Source organism: Phyllopteryx taeniolatus, chromosome 21, assembly GCF_024500385.1.
Source record: "Phyllopteryx taeniolatus isolate TA_2022b chromosome 21, UOR_Ptae_1.2, whole genome shotgun sequence".
Lineage (NCBI taxonomy): Eukaryota > Metazoa > Chordata > Actinopteri > Syngnathiformes > Syngnathidae > Phyllopteryx > Phyllopteryx taeniolatus.
In genome coordinates this window covers 16,837,223-16,860,048 of record NC_084522.1, presented here as the reverse complement: position 1 = coordinate 16,860,048, position 22,826 = coordinate 16,837,223, and the positions used below count along the sequence as shown (strand labels likewise).

At 44.5% G+C, this 22,826-nt stretch overlaps 1 protein-coding gene and 1 long non-coding RNA gene across 10 annotated transcripts in view; one reads left to right on the top strand and one right to left on the bottom strand.

Annotated features, from left to right (window-relative positions):
• Window positions 1-866, bottom strand: part of gmeb1 (glucocorticoid modulatory element binding protein 1) — a 78,749-nt gene extending 77,883 nt beyond the window's left edge. For 6 of the 7 annotated variants that reach the window (XR_009786233.1, XR_009786236.1, XR_009786235.1 and 3 more), the window contains exon 1: window positions 68-446. The gene's annotated coding sequence lies outside the window, so the exon portion shown is untranslated. Of the gene's footprint in view, window positions 1-67; window positions 447-760 lie in introns of those variants that run through there. The other variant, XM_061761135.1, reaches the window with a different exon arrangement.
• On the top strand, window positions 446-13,011 carry LOC133471525 (uncharacterized). Of its 3 annotated transcripts, none has more exons than XR_009786238.1 (2): window positions 446-675; window positions 7,837-13,011. It is a non-coding gene; the product is annotated as an uncharacterized LOC133471525 (long non-coding RNA). The 3 variants fall into 3 exon arrangements; XR_009786237.1 differs by having other exon boundaries at window positions 1,622-13,011; XR_009786239.1 differs by having other exon boundaries at window positions 456-675; window positions 9,093-13,011.
• Window positions 13,012-22,826: the final 9,815 nt, after the last annotated feature.

Below are 22,826 nucleotides of genomic sequence, written 5' to 3'. Positions count from 1 at the left end.
TACAACAACAATAATAATCTTGCAAGCCTTAAAAAAACAACAGTGCATGGTGAAATTTGTGAATTACCTGTATATTTGTATTATATAGCACTCATCCAATCAAAATCTACAATGGTGCATATTGTTAGTCAGTTAATCTTTAATATTAGAATGGTTGGATTCATGAAAAATGTAAGATCGATACTGGGGAATCACAATTTCAATTGTAAGATGTACGATACTCTTCGCAGTTCAAAAATACGTTGGATTTAGGAGACAGAATGTCGTGTTTTCGGTGTTAGTCGCATCGCATGAGCACGTAAAAACTAAACATATCATGTTCAGTGCACATAAAACTCGTTTGTTTGTTTTTTGAAATCCCAGAATTCGACGAAACGAGCACAGCTATCTATTTTACTCAAAAAACGGCCATCGATGGAAGCCATTACGTCTAACACAATGCCGTAACATATTGATGGGAGTGAGTGCAGTAGTGGGAATTTGATTCCCTAAGACGGGTAAAGCCTTCTACTTTTTGTGTAATAGTTACGTGCCACTTATCTACGAAACGTACGTCGTTTCGTAACACGACATTTTAACTCTCCGATCCCCCCGTAAAATGACGTCTGCTCGTACGGCGCCACGCACAGCAAACAACGGCGGCACGCAATCCCTACTTTTCGCAAAAGGACAGACGTAAGTGTTTTCTTTACGCCATAAAGGAGCTAGTAACTAAAGACCATATATACTATAAGGATTAAATTAAATAACATTTATTTACCGTTTGAGGAGAATATACACATACACCCAGACAGATTGAAGCAGCTGCGCATGCGCAGTTGACTATGATAGCTTGACTTCCTGCATAACAGATCGCCTTGTCAAACACAGGACAACTTCAGAGCTTTTCCAGCAAATGTCCATTTGAAGTAACTCCAAATGTACTTTTAGTTTCATGGTTCAGTTACTTACACTACTGTTAATCCACCGGATACAATTTTCGGTGTTTAAGCCTCTGTGGCTCTAATTTTTGTGTCAGTGTTTATTAGCAATAATTCGGTTGAGTGTTTTATGTTTCTTTGAATTCACATGCAAAAAAAAAAAAAAAAAAGAAGCCGCAGAGAATTGCATCTTTGCAAGGATACTTATAAGGGTACAACGTAAATGAAATAAAAAAAGAATTTCTGTATATTAGTTGAGTGCATTTTAGATGTGTGAACATATTTCAGGAGGCTATGGTGTGTGAAAGGATCTTAGTCGTGTGTATTTTGAATATTGTACTGTTAACATTGACATGAAAAAAATCTGACACGTCACATATGGGCAAAAAAAAACAAAAAAAACGTCATGACCTGCAGTGTGAACATAGCCAAAGAGACATTTGGACCATCTCCCACAGAACAAATAATAATAATACAACAGGAGCCAAAAAACCCTTTTGACATTGAAAGAGATAAGACAAGACAAGATAAGACAGCTTTTTCTTTTACCTGTATGTATATAGCACTCTATACTTTAGTGTGTTCAGTCATCCATTCATTCATTTTCTTTCACTTATCCGAGGTTGGGTAGTGGGGTCAGTCGCTTTAGCAGGGAAGCCCAGAGTTCCCTCTCACCAGCCACTTCCTCCAACTCTTCCTAGGGGACCCCGAGACGTTTCCAGGCAAGCCGAGTTATGTAGTCTCTCCACCGTGTCCTGGGTCGTCCCCAGGGTCTCCTCCCGGTGGGACGTGCCCGGAACACCTCAGCAGGAAGGCGTCCAGGAGGCATCCTAAACAGCCACCTCATCTGGCTCCTCTCAATGCGGAGGAGAAGGGGCTCTACTCTGAGCCACTCCCGGTTGACCAAGCTTTTCACCCTATCTCTAAGGGAGAGCCCGGACACCCTGTATCCAGGCTCTTGTTCTTTCGGTCACGACCCACAGCTCGTGACCACAGGTGAGGGTAGGAACGTAGATCGACCGGTAAATAGAGATCTTCGCCTTTCGGCTTAGGTCCTTCTTCACCACAAAGGACAGATGCAAAGTCCACATCACTGCAGACTCCCCTTTCATTCTTCCCTCACTCGTGAACAAGGGTTAGATATTTGAACTCCTCCACTTGTGGAAGGATCTCATCCCCGACTTGGAGAAGGCACTCCACCCTTTTCCGACTGAGAACCATGGTCTCAGATTTAGAGGTGCTAATTTTCATCCCAGCCGCTTCACACTCGTCTGCAAAACGCTCCAGTAAGAGCTGGAGATCCCAGCTTGATGAAGCCAACAGAACCAGATCATCTTCAAAAAGCAGATATGCAATACTGAGGCCACTAAACCGGACCCCCTCTACGCCTCGGTTGTGCCGAGAAATTCTATCCATAAAAGTTATGAACACAATCGGTGATAAAGGGCAGCCTTGGCGGAGTCCAACCCTCACCGGAAACGAGCCCGACTTACTGCCGGCAATGCGGACCAAACTCTGACACCGGTCATACAGGGACCGAACAGCCCGTATCAGGGGGTTAGGTACCCAATACCCCCCAAGAACCCCCCCCACAGGACTCCGCGAGGGACACGGTTGAACGCCTTCTCCAAGTCCACAAAACACATGTAGACTTCTTGGGAAAACTCCCATGCACCCTCAAGGACCCTGCCGAGGGTGAAGAGCTGGTCCACTGTTCCACAGCCAGGACGAAAACCACACTGCTCCTCCTGAATCTGAGATTCGACTTCCCGACGGACCCTCCTCTCCAGCACCCCTGAATAGACCTTACCGGGGAGGCTGAGGAGTGTGATCCCCCTGTAGTTGGAACACACCCTCCGGTCCCCCTTCTTAAAAAGGGGGACCACCACCCCAGTCTGCCAATCCAGAGGCACTGTCCCCGATGTCAACGCGATGTTGCAGAGGCGTGTCAACCAGGACAGCCCCACAACATCCAGAACCTTTCGGAACTCCGGGCGAATCTCATCCACCCCCGGAGCCTTGCCACCTTCTGACAGGAGATTCTGTCAGACATTCCCAGCAGACCCTCACGATACGTTTGTGCCTGCCATGTCGGACCGGAATCTTCCCCTCCATCGTAGCCAACTCATCACCAGGTGGTGATCAGTTGACAGCCGCGCCCCTCTCTTCACCCGAGTGTCCAAGAGATGCGGCCATAAGTCCAATGACATGACAATAAAAGTTGATCAGCGAACTGTGACCGAGGATCGCCAAGGTCCCCGCCTTCGGGCACCGCCCAGCTCACATTGCACCCGACCCCTATGGCCCCTCCCACAGGTGGTGAGCCCATGGGAACGGGGACCCACGGTACCCTTTCGGGCTGTGCCCGGCCGAGCCCCATGGCTGCAGGCTCGGCCACCAGGCGCTTGCCTGGCTCCAGAGGGGGGCCCCGGTGACCCGTGTCCAGGCAAGGGAAAATGTCTTCCTGAATTTTTTATCTTCATAGGGGTTTTTGGAGCTGTGCTTTGTCTGGTCCCTCACCTAGGACCTGTTTGCCATTGGTGACTCTGCCAGGGTCATAAGGTCCCAGACAACTTAACCCCTTAACAAACCCCTCCACCACGATAAGGTGACAGCTCAAGGAGGGGCTTTCGTGTGCTGCATTTATGAAATCAATGACCTGCTTCAGAGAGCTCAAAATTTTATCTCTGCATGAAACAAAAACATTTTGGATGCTTAAAAAAGACACTTGGTTGAAGCTTACTTTCAAATGAAAAAAAATATCCATCTACAGGGAAGCAAAAATGCCCTCAGCATTTGTGTTCCATCATCATTTTATCGCATGTGGAGTGTGCAGTCAGCTGTCAACTCGAATTAAAAAGAACTGCAATATTTCACTTATCAATGTAAAATATCCATCCATCCATTTTCAACACTGCTCATCCTGGTTAGGGTCACGAGGCGCTGGAGCCTATACCAGCTGACTTCGGGCGAAAGGCGGACTACACCCTGAACTGGTCGCCAGTCAGTCGCAGGGCACAATGTAAAATATATATTTGGAAAAATACTACACAATTAAAATATTTATTTTCCCTGGTTAATGCTAATTTAGCTCCACAACATCAGCGCACAGCGTCGGCACATGCGGGTGGTAAGACGTCACCTTCATCACACACGATTGTAAGCCGTCATCTTAGAGGTGTGAGCGATGTTTGTTTTTGATATACAGTAGTTCATGTAGCACATAAAATTTAAACATTGTTTTCTTCAGAAACTCTGCTTTTCTTGGATTTATTCCACAGTTTATTTGTTTAACTGTTCTGATATTTCGATTTTAAGCCCTCGTAAAAGGCTTACCAGGAAACACATTGTTACAACTTGTTTAACAAACCACAGGTCATAAACCTGAAACAAAAGACAGATTGAGATAGCAATATTATCTTCAAATTAATGATATATTGCTGGCGTCGGGTGGAATCCCTGTATCTGCAAAACCATCACTTTTCAGAAAGTCAAGACAAGGTTATTTCTATAGCCCTTAATCACAAAAGAGTCTCAAAGAGCTTCACAGGCCCACAGTTGGCAATGATTGACGACATCCCCAAATCTAAACCCCCCAATCGGGCGAGGAAAAAAATCAAAACCCCATTTTGGGAAAAAAGAAACCTTGAGAAGGGGCCGCAGTTCGGGGATCCCCCTTCCAGGATGACAAGGCTTCAATGGCTGTCGAGTGGGCAGCCAGACACTTCAAAGCGTCCATGTCACCGAACGTCTGCGACCCGCAAATTATAAAGAATTTGCGGCTAGTAATCATTACCTGCTACTGACACTGACACACAACCTTCTTCTTTTCCTTTGGGCTTGTCCCTTTAGGGGTCGCCACAGCGCGTCATCCTTTTCCATGTAAACCTATCTCCTGCATCCTCCTCTCGAACACCAACTGCCCTCATGTCTTCCCTCACGACATCCATCAACCTTCTCTTTGGTCTTCCTCTAGCTCTCTTCCTGGCAGCTCCATCCTCATCATCCGTCTACCAATATACTCACTATTTCTCCTCTGGACGTGTCCAAACCATCCAAGTCTGCTCTCTCTAACTTTGTCTCCAAAACATCGAACCTCGGCTGTCCCTCTGATGAGCTCATTTCTAATTTTATCCAACCTGGTCACTCCGAGAGCGAACCTCAACATCTTCATTTCCGCCACCTCCAGCTCTGCTTCCTGTCGTCTCTTCAGTGCCACTGTCTCTAATCCGTACATCATGGCTGGCCTCACCACTGTTTTATAAACTTTGCCCTTCATCCTAGCAGAGACTCTTCTGTCACATAACACACCTGACACCTTCCTCCACCCTTTCCAACCTGCTTGGACCCGTTTCTTCACTTCCTGACCACACTCACCATTGCTCTGGACGGTTGACCCCAAGCATTTAAAATCCTTCACCCTTGCTATCTCTTCTCCCTGTAGCCTCACTCTTCCCCCACCACCCCTCTCATTCATGCACATATATTCTGTTTTACTTCGGCTAATCTTCATTCCTCTTCTTTCCAGTGCATGCCTCCATCTTTCTAACTGTTCCTCCAGCTGCTCCCTGCTTTCACTGCAGATCACGTCATCTGCAAACATCATGGTCCACGGGGATTCCAGTCTAACCTCATCTGTCAGCCTATCCATTACCACTGCAAAAAGGAAGGGGCTCAGGGCTGATCCCTGATGCAGTCCCACCTCCACCTTAAATCCGTCTGTCACACCTACAGCACACCTCACCGTTGTTCTGCTGCCCTCGTACTTGTCCTGTATTATTCTAACTTACTTCTCTGCCACGCCAGACTTCCGCATGCAGGACCACAGTTCCTCTCTGGGTACTCTGTCATAGGCTTTCTCTAGATCTACAAAGACACAATGTAGCTCCTTCTGACCTTCTCTGTACTTTTCCAGCAACATCCTCAAGGCAAATAATGCATCTGTGGTACTTTTTCTAGGCATGAAACCATACTGTTGCTCGCAAATACTCACTTCTGTCCTGAGTCTAGCCTCCACAACACTTTCCCATAACTTCATTGTGTGGCTCATCAACTTTAGTCCTCTATAGTTCCCACAGCTCTGCACATCACTCTTGTTCTTAAAAATGGGCACCAGGACACTTTTCCTCCATTCCTCAGGAATCTTCTCACGTGCTAGAATTCTGTTGAGCAAGCTGGTCAAAAACTCCACAGCCACCTCTCCTAGATGCTTCCATACCTCCACAGGAATGTCATCAGGACCAACTGCCTTTCCATTTTTCATCCTCTTTAATGCCTTTCTAACTTCCCCCTTACTAATCATTGTCACTTCCTGGTCCACTACAATTGCCTCTCCTACTCTCTTCTCTCTCATTTTCCTCATTCATCAACTCCTCAAAATATTCTTTCCATCTAGCGAGCACACTGCTGGCACCAGTCAACATATTTCCATCTCTATCCTTAATCACCCAAACCTGCTGCACATCCTTCCCATCTCTATCCCTCTCTCTGGCCAGCCTGTATAGATCCTTTTCTCCTTCTTTAGTGTCCAACCTGACATACATGTCATCATGTGCCTCTTGTTTGGCCTTTGCCACCTCTACTTTTGCCCTGTCGCATCTCAATGTATTTCGACTCTCCTCGGTCCTCTCAGTGTCTCAGTGCCACTTCTTAGCTAACCTTTTTACTTGTATGATTTCCTGTACTGTGAGGTTCCACCACTAAGTCTCCTTCTCTCATTTCCTGCCAGAAGATACACCAAGTACTCTCCTGCCTGCCTCTCTGATCACCTTGTCTTCTGGAAGCTCCTCCTGTCGACCGAGAGCCTCTCTCTCCTCTTCCCGAAAAGCTGCACAACACTTGTCTTGTCTCACCTTCCACCACATGGTTCTCTGCTCTGCCTTTGTCTTCCTAATCTTCCTCCCCACCACCAGAGTCATCTTACACACCACCATCCTATGCTGTCTTGCCACACTCTCCCCTACCACTACCTTACAGTCGGTAACCTCCTTCAGATTACACCATCTGCACAAGATGTAATCCACCTGGGTCCTTTTACCTCCGCTCTTGTAGGTCACCCTATGTTCCTTCCTCTTCTGGAAAGAAGTGTTCACTATAGCCATTTCCATCCTTTTTGCAAAGTCTACCACCATCTGTCCCTCCAAGTTCCTTTCCTGGATGCCGTACTCAACCATCAATTTCTTCATCACCCCTATTTCCTTCACCAACATGTCCATTACAATTTGCACCAATCACGACTCTCACCACTAATCACATTATACAACCATCCATCCATCCATTCTCTGAGCCGCTTATCCTCACTAGGGTCGCGGGCGTGCTGGAGCCCATCCCAGATATCATCGGGCAGGGTATACCCTGAACTGGTTGCCAGCCAATCGCAGGGCACACACACATTCACACCTACGGGCAATTTAGAGTCGTCAATTTACCTACCATGCATGTTTTTGGGATGTGGGAGGAAACCGGAGTGCCCGTTGAAAACCCCTGTCCTCAGAACTGTGAGGCAGACGCTCTAACCAGTCGTTCACCGTGCCGCCCACATTATACATAACACCCGCAATTTCAAGTTTCAGCGTCATCACTCGATCTGATACTATTTTCACCTCCAAGACATTCTTAGCCAACTCCTCTTTTAAAATAACCCCGACTCCATTTCTCTTCCCATCTACACCATGGTAAAATAATTTAAACCCTGCCCCTAAACTTCTAGCCTTACTGCCTTTCCACCTGGTCTCCTGGACACACAATATATCAACCTTTCTCCTAATCGTCATGTCAACCAACTCCCGAGATTTTCTTGTCATAGTCCCAACATTCAAAGTCCCCACATTCAGTTCTAGGCTCTGTGCTTTCCTCTTCTCTTTCTGCCGAAGAACCCGCTTTTCACCTCTTCTTCTTCTTTGACTTCGACCCACAGTAGCTGAATTTCCACCGGCGCCCTGCAGGTTGACGGCGCCAGTGGCGGACGTTGTTAACCTGGGCCACGACCGATTTGGTATGGAATTCTAAGGATGGACGCTCATATTTGTTTGGCAAGGTTTTAAGCCGGATGCCCTTCCTGACGCAACCCTCTGCATTTATCCGGGCTTGGGACCGGCCTACAGTTTGCACTGGCTTGTGCCCCCCATAGGGCTGCATTACACAATGGTAGATACATGCATACAAATACATTTACATGATATAAATACAAATACATTTACATGATATAAATACTGTATCAATCTGAGTTAACAGGGGCAACAAAGTACTGGGAAAGTTGAGGAATGCTCAAAAAAACACCTGTTCAGAACTCTCCACAGGTAAACAAGTTAGGTGGAAACAGGTGAGTGTCATGATTGGGTATAAAAGGAGCATGTCCAAAACACTCATTGCTCACAAGCAAGGATGTGGCAAAGTTCACCACTTAGTCCAACAGGTTAAGAACAACGTTTCTCAACATACAATTGCAAGGAATTTAGGGTTTTCATCATCTCCGGTCCATAATATCATCAAAAGATTCAGAGAATCTCGAGAAATCTCTGCACGTAAGCGGCAAGGCCGAAAACTAATATTTAATGCCCATGACCTTCAATCCCTCAGGTGGCACTGCATTAAAAATGTCATCATTGTGTAAAGGATATCACTTTGTGGGTTCAGGAACACTTCAGGAAATGAGCAAATAGTCTAACAGGGTAACAACGTTTCTCAACGTACAATTCCAAAGAATTTCATCATCTACGGTCCATAATATCATCAAAAGATTCAGAGGATCTTAAATATGTGCTTATTTCAGCAAAATACCAAGCCACATTCTGCACGTTACAACAGCGTGGCTTTGTGGTAAAAGAGTGTAAGTACTAGCCTGTCTCCCATTGAAAGTGTGTGGTGCATTATCATGTGCAAAATACAACAATGGAGACCCTGCATTGTTGAGCAACTGAAGTTGTCATCAAGCAAGAATAGGAATGAATTCCACATACAAAGATTAGTGTCCTGAGTTCCCAAATATTTAGAGTGTTAGAAGGAAAGTTGATGGCATAGTATTAAAAGGAAAGGTGACGGCATCGCATTGCTTCTCTGCCCTCAATTACTTTGTGACATTTTTCTGGTGATTGGTGTTTCAGTCGGGGTTCTAGCTGGGCTATTCAAGAACAGTCACCGAGTTGTTCTGAAGCCATTCCTTTGTTATTTTAGCTGTGTGCTTAGGGTCAGTTTACGTCCCAACCTGCTGCCCAGAGGATGTGGTGAAACAACAGGACGAGGCAGGGGAAATGTGCCAAAGAGACAAATTTCCAGAAAGGTAATGCTGCCATTGTCTGTGCAGTACACGGACTTGACATTGTGTTTCCACGTGGAACCATGCTGCCGGCCAAAGGAGACCTGCGTACACATGTGCTGGCATGTGTCCAACAAAAAACTGTGACTCCTGTTGCTGACATCTATTGGGGACTGCTCGACACATCTCAAATAAATAACAGCGTGCTGCAGGCATTTGCGGAGTGGAAGCCGTGGATTGTGTCCTTGGGGCCATTCCTGCCACCCCCTGCACCTCCACATTGTACCTTGTTCTATTATAGAGAACACGATTTGATTTATCAACAGGAAGTTTTTGAAAAACTATCAGACACTCATGGTATTTTACCAACTGATAGAATAGTGGTGGGACGAGAGGGTGTTGCGGCAGTGGTTGACCTGACATCGGATTTATTGCCTTGGTTTAAAATGCCATTTTCTGCGCCTCACATTGCTTTGGCACTTCCTAAATATAAACTACCGTTTCATTTGGAAATCTCTAACAAAACTCATACTGCCGCTGCAGTATTGTACCAACTAGTACGAAAGAAAAGGTACTACTACACACAAGTGTTTTGTTAGAACCAATAGTAGCACGTGGATCTCACTGCGAGAGGTATGCTACAGCAGCTGCGGCTCTTATCGAAAAATGCGCACGTGTGGTGCTTATGCACTCGCTCTGCGTACACACCACACACTCCACAATCGCTTTCATCAACTCACGACTATTTACCTTTTCAAACAAACGAAAAATGAAAATATTATCATTGTTACAACAACCGCATATTCAGTTTACACCTGTCAATACTAACATGGCCGACGGTGTAACTGAAGGAATGCATTGGTGTGAGGAGAAGGCTAGAAAAGACAAAGCATGTAGTTCAGATTTATTGTCAGAACCGAAATTTATCTACGGATGGTTGTTGTGATCGGAAAAACAATGGGGAACTAGTGGCTGGAAGGGCTGTAATTGAACTCGTAGTGAACGAAAGGAGTCGTTGAACGTATGAATGCAACTTTAAAACAAAAATGGGCTAAATGCTGTGCACAGTCAAATATGTCATGGTTGAGAGCTCTCCCAATTGTGCTCATGTCCATCAGAGCATCTGTAAATAGTACACACAAACTCAGCCCTTTCGAAATATACCATGATTTTTCTTTTTCTTTTCCTGGTCCAGTTTCTGGCTCATCTTTTGATTCCCCTTCTTCCTTGACGCGACTGTCTTACTGTGATCAATTAAGAGGTGTTCTGTCCAGCTTTGCAGGCATCCAGTCGGACGGCGATAATCCACCTGCATCTGTTTGGCTTCGAGTCATAAAGAGGAAGTGGTTTGAACCAAGGTGGACGGGACCGTTCACCGTGACTGCGATGACTTCACACGCCTACCAACTTGAAGGAAAAGGGACTACCTGGTTCCACAGGTCACAATGTCGTGTGGCCAAACCACTTTGATTGTTTCATTCGTGTTGCATTTATTGCCTCAAGTTGCATTCGGCAAACAGGGGGAATTTAGTAGACCAACAATTCATAGAGCAGTAGAAAGGGTACCAAGCAAATGTGGAATACCATTCCAAATTACAATTAATCACAAGAAAGGAACAAACAATGCTTATGTTTTCGACTTATGCGACTTTTCGACTTTGGAGGCTATAACAGCTCGTATAGAGGAACAGACATCTACTTACGTTTCGACCAGACGATACAGACCCGATTCGCGCAGAATTTGCCATATAGTCAGTCGCACATGGTGTCAGACATAGGGACAAACCACCCAGTTTACCGGCAGGTGGACCCCACAAAAAATGATGGGCAAAGGCATTAAGGGCCAGAAAAACCATAATGCAATAATGGATACAATAAAATTCCAAAGAAATTATGATTCAACATAAAACCCTACTATGCTAAGCATCAATGGTCAGGTAATTGGACAAACACAACATTCATATTTAGTGATAGGAGCGGATGTTTCTGGAAGAGATCCACATGGTCTTATCCACATCAATGTATTTGAGGAAGAACAAACCGCTAACAACCAAACAAGTTCCGAGGCTGTCGCAAACCCTCCTGTCGTACAAATACTCAACAACCCACCTAGCACCGTGGAAATTTTCAACACAGACAAAATTAGATCAAGTCAAATTTTAGCTTTAGCCACAGGATACACACAACAAAACCTGTGGATAGCCTACTTACAAGAAACGGCCCGACTTGGCAATTTTGGGGATTGTATAATGTGTGCAGCCTCACGACCCACTGTATATTCAGCTCCAGGACCAATTATGGATATTGATTCACTCAATTGCATGATTGAAATATACAAAATAAACCATAATGTTATCTCTTGATGTCCCAAGTATGAGAATATGTGGGCAAAATGACCTAAAAGTACAGTACCACTCATGGCCCATTATGCAGAAGGAAATTAGCATGACAGAATTAACCAGAACAAAACTGAATATGTGGGGGTATTTCCATTTTGTCATAATATAATAGATGTCACTACATGGGGAAATATTACGATATTGAGCAAAACAAGACCGAAAACAGAAAGTAATGTCAGGTCAAAGAGATCAATCAGCGATAATTGGTCAGAGGACAGAACCACATACATAGATGGCATTGGAGTACCCAGAGGAGTTCCAAATGAATAAAAACCGATTGATCAAATTGCAGCAGGATTTGAAAATATGCCCATCATCTCTGCATTGTTCCCAGTAACTCCAAACATGAATGTGGATAGGATCAACTTTGTTTATTACCATTTGCAAAGAGCAGTAAACTTAACCAGTGATGCCATTGAAGGCTTAGCTGAACAATTGGCCCCCACTTCCCTAATGGCAATTCAAAACCGCATGGCCCTTGACATGATCCTTGCCGAAAAGAATGGTGTTTGTGCAATGTTTGGCCCACAATGTTGTACTTTTATTCCCAACAACACAGCCCCGGATGGAAAAGTAACGAGGGCCCTACATGGGTTACAAACTTTGGCTGCTGAAATGGCAGATTCAACAGGCGTTTCCAACCCCCTGGAAGATTGGGCTACGGCATGGTTTGGAAAATGGAAACACCTTGTAATTACATTTATAATTGCTATTGTTACTGCTGTTACTTTGTTATTGCTTTTCAGATGCTGTATTATTCCATGTACGAGGACACTGTGTGTCAAGATGGTCTCGGGAGTGGCGGAAAAGAATATGAACCAGCCGGAATCACAGATGTTGATGACCTCCGAAGATGGATGAATTATTGATTAAGAATATACAGTGTCTTTTCTCTTAGCATGTGTCGGGGCTTGTCTTTTTCCCTCCTCAAATCAATATATGGGGAGGTTTTTGGCCTGTCTCAAGAGTAGTACTGCCTTATGAAGAATGCTTAGCTCATAACTACGTGGTTTATATATCCTCTGATAGCCTTCCACATAGAGTAGTACTGCTTAGGGTCTGTTACATAGTTCCACTATGTAAACAGGGGAATTGTTGGATTGTTCTATTTCGTACTCATGAAGCTATGTTCCATTATCTAACAATTAAGTTCCGTTTCCAAAACACTAGGGTGATACATGATTAAGTTTTGTTATCCAGGAAAATAGGTAGGAGTTTAGATTACTGAGGAATGATGGTTTTAATATGACTCCCCCATTTTTGATAACACCCGAGGAGATACCTTCTGCCAAACAGTCATATCGAAACCTTCAACTGAACAGTCATAATGAAACCTTCTGACGTGTATAAAAGGAGTTGGCTCAAATAAACGAGGTGTGTCACTCAGTGACCCTGCACTCTGGTGTGGAGTTGATTGAATGAACCCCGAGACTCAGCACTCTTGTGTCTTATTTTTCCCCCTCTTTTTGGACAAAGAAAACAAACGCGTATAATTGACCTCCCTAATAAATATGAACAATCATTACTTGTCGCGTTAGCTACCGCTAAGGATATAATTCTATTAAACTGGAAAAACAAACAAGCTATTAACATCAATCAGTGGCTAAATCTCATCATAGAATATATTGAGTTAGAAAAAATATCAGCAGAACGAAAAAAATCAATTACACTATACGTAGATAGCTGGTCACCTTTCCTCAACATGCTAAATCTAGAATCTTGATTCCTTTGCCTAAGTAGGGTGCCATCTGACATTTGACAATCTTCTTCTTTTCCTTTCGGCTTGTCCCGTTAGGGGTCGCCACAGCGCGTCATCCTTTTCCATGAGAGCCTATCTCCTGCATCCTCCTCTCGAACACCAACTGCCATCATGTCTTCCCTCACGACATCCATCAACCTTCTCTTTGGTCTTCCTCTAGCTCTCTTGCCTGGCAGCTCCATCATCATCATCCTTCTACCAATATACTCACTCTCTCTCCTCTGGACGTGTCCAAACCATTGAAGTCTGCTCTCTCTAACTTTGTCTCCAAAACATCGAACCTTGGCTGTCCCTCTGATGAGCTCATTTCTAATTTTATCCAACCTGGTCACTCCGAGAGCGAACCTCAACATCTTCATTTCCGCCACCTCCAGTTCTGCTTCCTGTTTTCTCTTCAGTGCCACTGTCTCTAATCCATACATCATGGCTGGCCTCACCACTGTTTTATAAACTTTGCCCTTCATCCTAGCAGAGACTCTTCTGTCACATAACACACCTGACACCTTCCTCCACCCGTTCCAACCTGCTTGGACCCATTTCTTCACTTCCTGACCACACTCACCATTGCTCTGGACGGTTGACCCCAAGTATTTAAAGTCATCTACCCTTGCCATCTCTTCTCCCTGTAGCCTCATTCTTCCCCCACCACCCCTCTCATTCATGCACATATATTCTGTTTTACTTTGGCTAATCTTCATTCCTCTTCTTTCCAGTGCATGCCTCCATCTTTCTAACTGTTCCTCCAGCTGCTCCCTGCTTTCACTGCAGATCACAATGTCATCTGCAAACATCATGGTCCACGGGGATTCCAGTCTAACCTCATCTGTCAGCCTATCCATCACCACTGCAAAAAGGAAGGGGCTCAGGGCTGATCCCTGATGCAGTCCCACGTCCACCTTAAATTCTTCTGTCACACCGACAGCACACCTCACCGCTGTTCTGCTGCCCTCGTACATGTCCTGTATTATTCTAACATACTTCTCTGCCACTCCAGACTTCCGCATGCAGTACCACAGTTCCTCTCTGGGTACTCTGTCATAGGCTTTCTCTAGATCTACAAAGACACAATGTAGCTCCTTCTGACCTCCTCTGTACTTTTCCATCAACATCCTCAAGGCAAATAATGCATCTGTGGTACTCTTTCTAGGCATGAAACCATACTGTTGCTCGCAAATACTCACTTCTGTCCTGAGTCTAGCCTCCACTACTCTTTCCCATAACTTCATTGTGTGGCTCATCAACTTTATTCCTCTATAGTTGCCACAGCTCTGCACATCACCTTTGTTCTTAAAAATGGGCACCAGTACACTTTTCCTCCATTCCTCAGGCATCTTCTCACGCACTAGAATTCTATTGAACAAGCTGGTTAAAAACTCCACAGCCACCTCTCCTAGATGCTTCCATACCTCCACAGGAATGTCATCAGGACCAACTGCCTTTCCATTTTTCATTCTCTTTAATGCCTTTTCTAACTTCCCCCTTACTAATCATTGCCACTTCCTGCTCCACCACACTTGCCTCTTGAGAGTTCCCTTCTCTATCATTTTCCTCATTCATCAACTCCTCGAAGTATTCTTTCCATCTACCTAGCACACTGCTGGCACCAGTCAACATATTTCCATCTCTATCCATCTGACATTTGACAATAGCAAGACTATTTTCATAAGTGTGATAGTCCATCCATCCATTTTCTGAGCCGTTTCTCCTCACTCGGGTCGCGGGCGTGCTGGAGCCTATCCCAGCTATCATCGGGCAGGAGGCGGGGTACACCCTGAACTGGTTGCCAGCCAATCGCAGGGCACATACAAACAAACAACCATTCGCACTCACAGTCACACCTACGAGCAATTTTAGAGTCTCCAATTCATGCATGTTTTTGGGATGTGGGGGGAAACCGGAGTGCCCGGAGAAAACCCACGCAGGCACAGGGAGAACATGCAAACTCCACACTGGAGTGACCTCCTGGGGAGTAATGGTGGTGTGATGGTGACTAGCCCATGTTCCGTGCGAGCTGGGGAGGTGCCGGCCCTGGCTACTAGTGGTGGTGCTGGGGCCCCACTGTTGCTCCTCAGGCCTGCTTCCTCATCTTCTCTCCGTTCCTTGCGTCCCACTGCGGTCACCTCTTCCTCTTCCCGTGGGGGAGCCGAGCGGTCCCCTGGGGGCTTTGGGGCCTGCTCTGGGGTTCTTTTCCCTGCCTGGTTTGTGTGGGGGTGGGGGGAGCCGGGATTGGTGCTGTGGGTCTGGGTGGGATGGCCCTCTTCGTCGGTGGTTGTCCGGCCTAATGAGCCCAACCTGCGGGAGCCATGCCTCTTAATCACTCACTTAGCACACACTCACACCATTCACTGTATATATTTCTCACTAATCACATCTGGGCACATACACATATCAAAGGGTTCCTGGGTGACTGGTATGGGACCGGGAGGGTGTGGGTGTCGGATTGGGTTTCAGTACATCTGTGCTGTTTCCCGGTCCATGCGCCCTGCCCGTCCGCCCTGCCTACCCCCCTGGATTTTAAATGCATCACACACACACCCCGGGTTGGGGGGTGGGGGGGGGTGTCTGGCTCTCCTGGGGGTGGTTGGCTGGTGGGGTGGCATTGGGTCCTTGCAGCCGCCGCTGTGTGGCCGGTTGTCAGCGCGCCTCGGTGGGGCCGGCGGACCGCCCTGGGTCCCTCGGTGTGGGACGTGTCCCGTCCGCCGGACTGCTCTCGGGTGGACCCCTGGGCCTGATCCCGCCCCTGGATTGATTGGGTGGGGTCCTCAGTCGCCGCGGTGCGGCCACAGCAATTACAGGACACTGTCAGTCTTTGTGCATGTAAAACGGTATCAATTCACTTGCATGTATCCGCAGGCACACACCCCTTACTGCAACAAATAACTCATGAATATGCAAATCGCTTGTGTATCCCCTCACTTATACTCTCGTCCTGTACACTTTTATAATTTACATAATTAATGCCACCACACTTCAGTTGTACAGCCGGGTTCACAACCCTTGTCCTGCATGCTTCTTCGCCTGTTCTTGTCCTGTTCTATCTTGTCCTGTTCTATCTTGTCATGTCCTTCCCTCACAGGGTGGAGCACTACAGCCCCATCCTCCATGCAACACTCATATTTAACGTTTTATTGTTGTAGATAATGTAATGATTTACTTCACTCATCCTGTTTACAAATAGTGCTTTGTCTTTTGTCTTTGTTTCTTTCTCCCTTCTAGAAACCTTTTTCTGTTCGACTGATCAAGTCTGATTCTCAATAAACCTCAATTATAATACCACAGCGGAAGCTTCAAAACTCCACTGTGTCACAGTAAAACTGTTTCGGCATAAAAGGGATAGAGATTTTCTATTCTGCTTGACCTAACAGCCAAACAGGACATAAAAAAAAAAAAAAAAAAAAGTCACCCACGCCCAGGCCAACCACCTCCCCCAAGGATGTGGGAATGTATGTGGTGCATTAAAAGTCCGCAGGGGGAAAGCATGGCGGGCCAGAGAGCAGGCCGGAGTGCAAGGACACCTGGCCGAGTGTCCTCCTCAGCCTGACCCTGCCCTCCCCCCACAGACGGGTGTATGATGCATTAAAACTGGAGGACCCTAACCCTAACCCTGAGACATACTTATTAGGGTTATCAGTCGCCTGACATTATTGTTGGAGCTCCGTCCTTTAATGAAACCTATTTGGTCAGAATGTATTATTTTTTCTAGTTTGTTGGCTAAAGCCTGAGAAATAATTTTGATGTCCGTATTAATTAGTGACAGCAATTGGTAATTAGCTGGATGAGTGGGGTCTTTACCTGGTTTCAGTCGTAGTTTTATGGCAGCTTTATTCATAGGGCTTCCAAATAGGCCTTTATCTTTTATCTCTATAACCATTCTGAAAAATAGTGGTTCTAGTATGCACCAGAAATGTCGATAGAACTCTGTGGAAAACCCATCATTGCATGAAGCTCTACCTGTTGGCATAACGTTTCAGGCCTTATATAACTCTGTGAAGGTTAATGGGGCCTCTAAAAACTCGTTACTTTCTTAAGTTAATTGAGCGATGTTTAGGTTATTGAAAGTTTCAAGCTTCATTTTTAATCGGCTTATTATGGCATGAATATCAGCTACTGTAGTAATAAAAATCATTAATATCCTGTGGTGATTGAGTAAATTTGCCATTTGAATCTTGTCTACGGCACGGTGGAAAAACTGGTTAGAGCGTCTGCCTCACAGTTCTGAGGAGCGGGGTTCCATCCCCGGCCCCGCCTGTGTGGAGTTTGCATGTTCTCCGGGCACTCCGGTTTCCTCCCACATCCCAAAAACATGCGTGCTAGGTTAATTGACAACTCTAAATTGCCCGTAGTGTGCGAATGGTTGTTTGTTTATATGTGTGCCCTGCGATTGGCTGGCGACCAGTTCAGGGTGTACCCCGCCTCCTGCCCGATGATAGCTGGGATAGGCTGGGATAGTTCTCTGGCATCTTCCGCTTCTTGTCGGTCCATTGTGCTTGGCAGGTGTTATTGTCCCTGTCTGTTCTGCGTCTTACTCACCAGTCATAGTTTGTTTCCAGTTTTAGGTTTATTCAAGTGTTTCTTTGTTACTTTGGTTATCTGTTGTGGGACTTCGTTTAGTTTGCTTTATCCATGTTCCTTGTTTGCCTTTTTTTGGGGGGGGGGAAATTTAATATCATTTTTTGAGACTCCTGCATTCCTGCCTTGCCTCCCTGCTTCCCTACACTTGAGTCCTCCACGTTTTTGCCTTCCTCGCCTTCGAAAACCCCAACTGTGACACTTTGGAGCCTTTCTGGTTACTTTGTCCTGCTTCTGCTACTAGTAGTAGAACATTTTTTATTTTATTTTTTTAAATTATCCCCGCGTCCACCAGGCATTGCTCCCACAGAGCTACAAGAATTTACTGTATGCATGTGCAGGAGAAAATGATTGACACAGTCCAGGGTCTCGCCTTAAGTTTGTACAGTATCTAGTTGGCGATGCATGTCCGGTTGCGCCAAGTTTTAAAATAATACTTACATTTAAATTAGAGGCAAAATATGGAGCAGGAGAGCAAGGAGTTTTCAAAAGATAATTTTAATACGAATACTGTTAGGTGATACAGTTTTAACATAGTTATTACCCTTCCCTACTTGCTTGCTTAATTTCTGACTTCAGGGAAGCCCAATGAGGTCACTCAAATTTGGGTAAGCATTTTTAAAAATTTGGTTTGAATTTTCCTATTCCTGTTTAAAATAGTAAAACGTTGCTAGCTGACTTACATTAAGGCGTTCAAGCATTTCATATTTTCATCTTCAGTAAAAGTTCTTGTAGTACTATATAGTAAAAAGTAAAGTGATTTTTAATAATCAAACATTTTAATAAGAAAATACAGTTACTGTGACAACATCTCTAAAAACATTGATGAAAAATGACGTAATGTAATAATAATGTAATAAAAACTTTATATACATATATCAATGCCTATAAATATTATAGTCTGGGAAGCAAAGCCTATCCCAAAATTAAAAATGAGGTGTGTGGGTGTTTCTCCCTGTGCCTTGACTTTTATACTGTTACAGAAAAAGTTTATTTTTATTTTTTTTTAACTGTACATTCTTAACTGATTTGTTTTTGTTCTAATTTTTTAAAACTCAAGATATATGATATGTTTGAAACAAATATTAAGAAGGCAAAAAAAAAACAGCATTAATACTGTCCACCCAGACAACAGATTGTTGCAGTATTGATAGGTGCTTCCCTGTCTGATAAACACTTAACAATACATGACATTCATTTCAACTCCAAACAAGATTAGTGCATGTCAAGGACATCACCTCATTGAAAAGTTAAACTGGTATCAAGCCTTCTTTGCACTCAGATTTGCCTCAAAGAGCCTGCCTCACACCAGCTGTTGCTGGTTAATTACAGCTACTTGCGACCCACTCACACCTATTATACTGAGGAAGTCAATAATTCCTCTGCGGTCTCTGAGATGCTAAAATTAATTTGAAAAGATTTTGCCAATGAGGGAAAAGATTTTCAATGGTAGTATCATGACACATATGAGTATCTGTTACAAAAGGCAATGGAAAGGTTAAAATAACACGAAAAGAAAATGCTATTTTATCATGGTGCTCAAATTCAATCATAATCATGTTTGTCATACAGTATTTATAGGCGCTGTTGGTGCCTTGGATATGAAAAAGATTTTGTTGGAATTGGTTTGATATAAAATATTTTGCCAACTTGGAAAATTGTGGAGTCCCAAAATCAGAAAAGGGATTAAACAATTCAAAACAAAGTCTCAATGCAAGAGTTGGCTTGTTTGATCATTTAGATTTTCAAGTTGTTATAGAAGTGAGGGAAATCTCTTCAAGTCTTACAAAACGACACTGACAGTCTGTTGTTGTGGGGGCTCCGGTGGTAGAGTTGTCGTTTCTCAAACTGAAGGTTGTGTGTTTGATCCTCGAGCCTTGTGACCACGTACAAGTACCCTTGAGCAAGACACTGAACCCCCAGTTGCTCCTCATGCTGTGTCATCAGTCGGTGAATGAGGAGAGTGTTAAAGCCCTTTGAGTACATTAGGTAGAAGCGCTACACAAGTGAAAGCCCATTTATCATTTGTTGTTGTACAGGACCTGGCCCAAAAAAATGCCTAGTCACCACCGAGAGTCAAATAAGCAACTACAGGTGTGTGATGATACAATAAAAACCAAACAAAAAAACAACAACAACCTCAATGAATGTTTGTCACCATTTTTCAAATAAAAACATATTTTAGGGCTACTTTACACATACTGTAAAAATCTAATTGCCCCCCCCCCCCATGTTCTCTTAAAATTATTTGGGGGTATTTGTATTTGCATCCGTTAGCTTGTCTCCACAAATGTTATGGTTTAGTGCTAGTGATCATGCGCTACAATTGATGACCTATGAACTTTACTTTTTATTTTTAATATTGTCATTTCCAAATTTACACCAATGCAAGTGTGATTTAAAAAAGAACAGCTAAAAATAAAGTTAGATGTCGCTCACTAGTAAGTGGCGCTATTTCCCTTTGAATAGCAACACATCAAATTAGACATCTCACTTTTGAGCTATTTTTAGAACAAGCGCGCGGACTACTCATGTGGTCCTTGGGGGCTGGATGGTGGATGGATGTTGGTGACAGCTTGTCTATACAGTTGATTTTAATTGGCGCGATAGGCGCGGTGGGGGACTGGTTAGCACATTTGCTTCACATTTCTGAGGACCGCGGTTCAAATCCCGAAGATAGCTGGGACGGGCTCCAGGATAAGCGGTTCGGAAAATGAATGAATGAATGAATGGCGCAAAAGGTCAGAGGACAAAGTTGTTAAAAATGTTCTTGATAGCTCTTGAACCCCTTTACAAACCACATCTGCCATTTCAAAGTGATTACATAGCAGATATGCAGCAGTTAAATCGATAAATATGATCCAGAATGCGCTTTCTGCATTCCAGTCTTCGTCTCTTTCCGGCGCCGTGACGTAACACAAGCCAAACATCCTGTTCATTCGACGTGTGCTATTGTTCCATGTTCCTTGTATATCCGTTGTCGTATGATTCAGCGATTTCACGATGGTTGATTGTGTTGCATTTGGTTGTACAAATGGTTCAGGCCGTGGCAAGAGTTCCTTTGGCTTTCCAAGTGAAAAAGGAATACGTGACCAGTGGATAGGGAAAGTCACTCGACAAGGGAAGAAGAAACATGGTCAGCTATGGGTGCCTAGCAAGTATTCCAAACTCTGTGATGATCACTTCGAACCGCCGTGTTTTGAGAAACATTTAGTACACAGCATTGGATACACAGGCGTCGTTAGGCAGAGACTGAAACCAGCTGCGGTGCTAACCATTTTTCCTACGGCCATCGGGACCTCCACCGGCGGTGTTGAAATGGTCGCGGTCCATCACCATTCACATTTCTTGGCCATCAGCATCAAGCAAAGGGAACAGTGAGGAATGTCAGCAGAAGTGGATGTCAATGGCCAACCATGTCGTGAGTGTTCCCAAGGGCCATGGTGACGCATTTACACAATGTCTGCATAATGAACGAGAATGGCTCATAAAAAGGTCAAGTGAATCAGATACGCTTATTGAAAGATGATTCAGAGATGCTACTTCTCTTCATTCTGTCCACTGACGTGTTCCAGGATCAAAAGCACATAAGGAACTGCTCATAACAATAAATAATAAGATGCTGCTCAAAGACATTGGCAACTTATCACCTATTCAACAAATAAGCTTTGCAGCCTACCATAAAGTAGTGCTGTACTTCGCTCCAAAGGCCTCCCATTTCTCACACAAGCCAATGAAAGCAAGGTACTGTACATGAGAGGGGGGGGGGGGGGAAACTAAATATACAGTTCCACACAGACACAATGTACATTGCTCATGTGTTTGAGGAGCAAATGAAATGTGCTAAATTTGTCGGGCCTCTAAACTTGGTTACACAGCTGTCACTCTCGAATATTTTTAGAAATATGACAGGGTTAACAAGGTGCAGGTGGTGTGTGGGAAAAAAAGAACGCACCAGGTTCAACAAAGTTCTGGTTTAATTAGACTTTTGGATATTTAAATCCACAATAATTGTAGTTCACATACATGATTTAGACAGTTGGCTTCAAATCCTTCATGTTCAATAATGCAAATCATTCCAACAATCAACTTTTCTGCTACTGCCGACAACTCCTGGCAACCGACGCTCTCCACCCCTATCGGCTGTGGATGGCGTTCTCCACAGGAGCACCTGCAATGGAAATGATTTGGAATTAACATCAGACCATTAACATGAATGGACAGTTCACTCACGCTTTTTTTGAAATAAAACGTTTACTTCAGTGCTATTTATGAAGGGATCCCAAATGGATTTTCATTGTTACTGTAACAGTGACAATAACCAAACAAAATCAATACCTTTATTTAACCAGAAATGAAACCCCACTGTCTCTTTTTTAAGACCGTTCTCGCCAAGAAACCGGAAGAACACTGACCGAATGTACATAATGCACGTACAATAATAATAATCAATAATCATATCACAACAATTAAATGTAAGCAGCACAGAGACGGATGGATGAACCAACGCGTTATGAATCCCACACGAACGGCCGACTGCTCATACTGCGTCTGTTCACGACTATGTTTCTATCAACAAGCGATGATGCCGGAGCAAGTAAATTAGGGGTTTATGGGCTGCACAAATATACCAGTCTGTATCACCAATCCGCTCTGCACGGTATTGTGTCGTCTCTTCTGCACGCAGCGCCGTCACTTCGAGCCAGTGGCCACTCTCCTTTTCTGTTGCCGAGCTGCTACTTGGCCGCTCGTCGTCGTCAAACATGTACCGTTTGATGATGCCAAGTTCAGTTGGGTGCTCCTGTACGTCGAAATCTCCTCCTCATTCAGGGACACTGCGTAAATGGGAGTAACTGTGTTCTTTCGTAATACAGTAGATAAGTGTAAAAATGGATTACGAGAAAAAATATGATTTGTATCAGAAT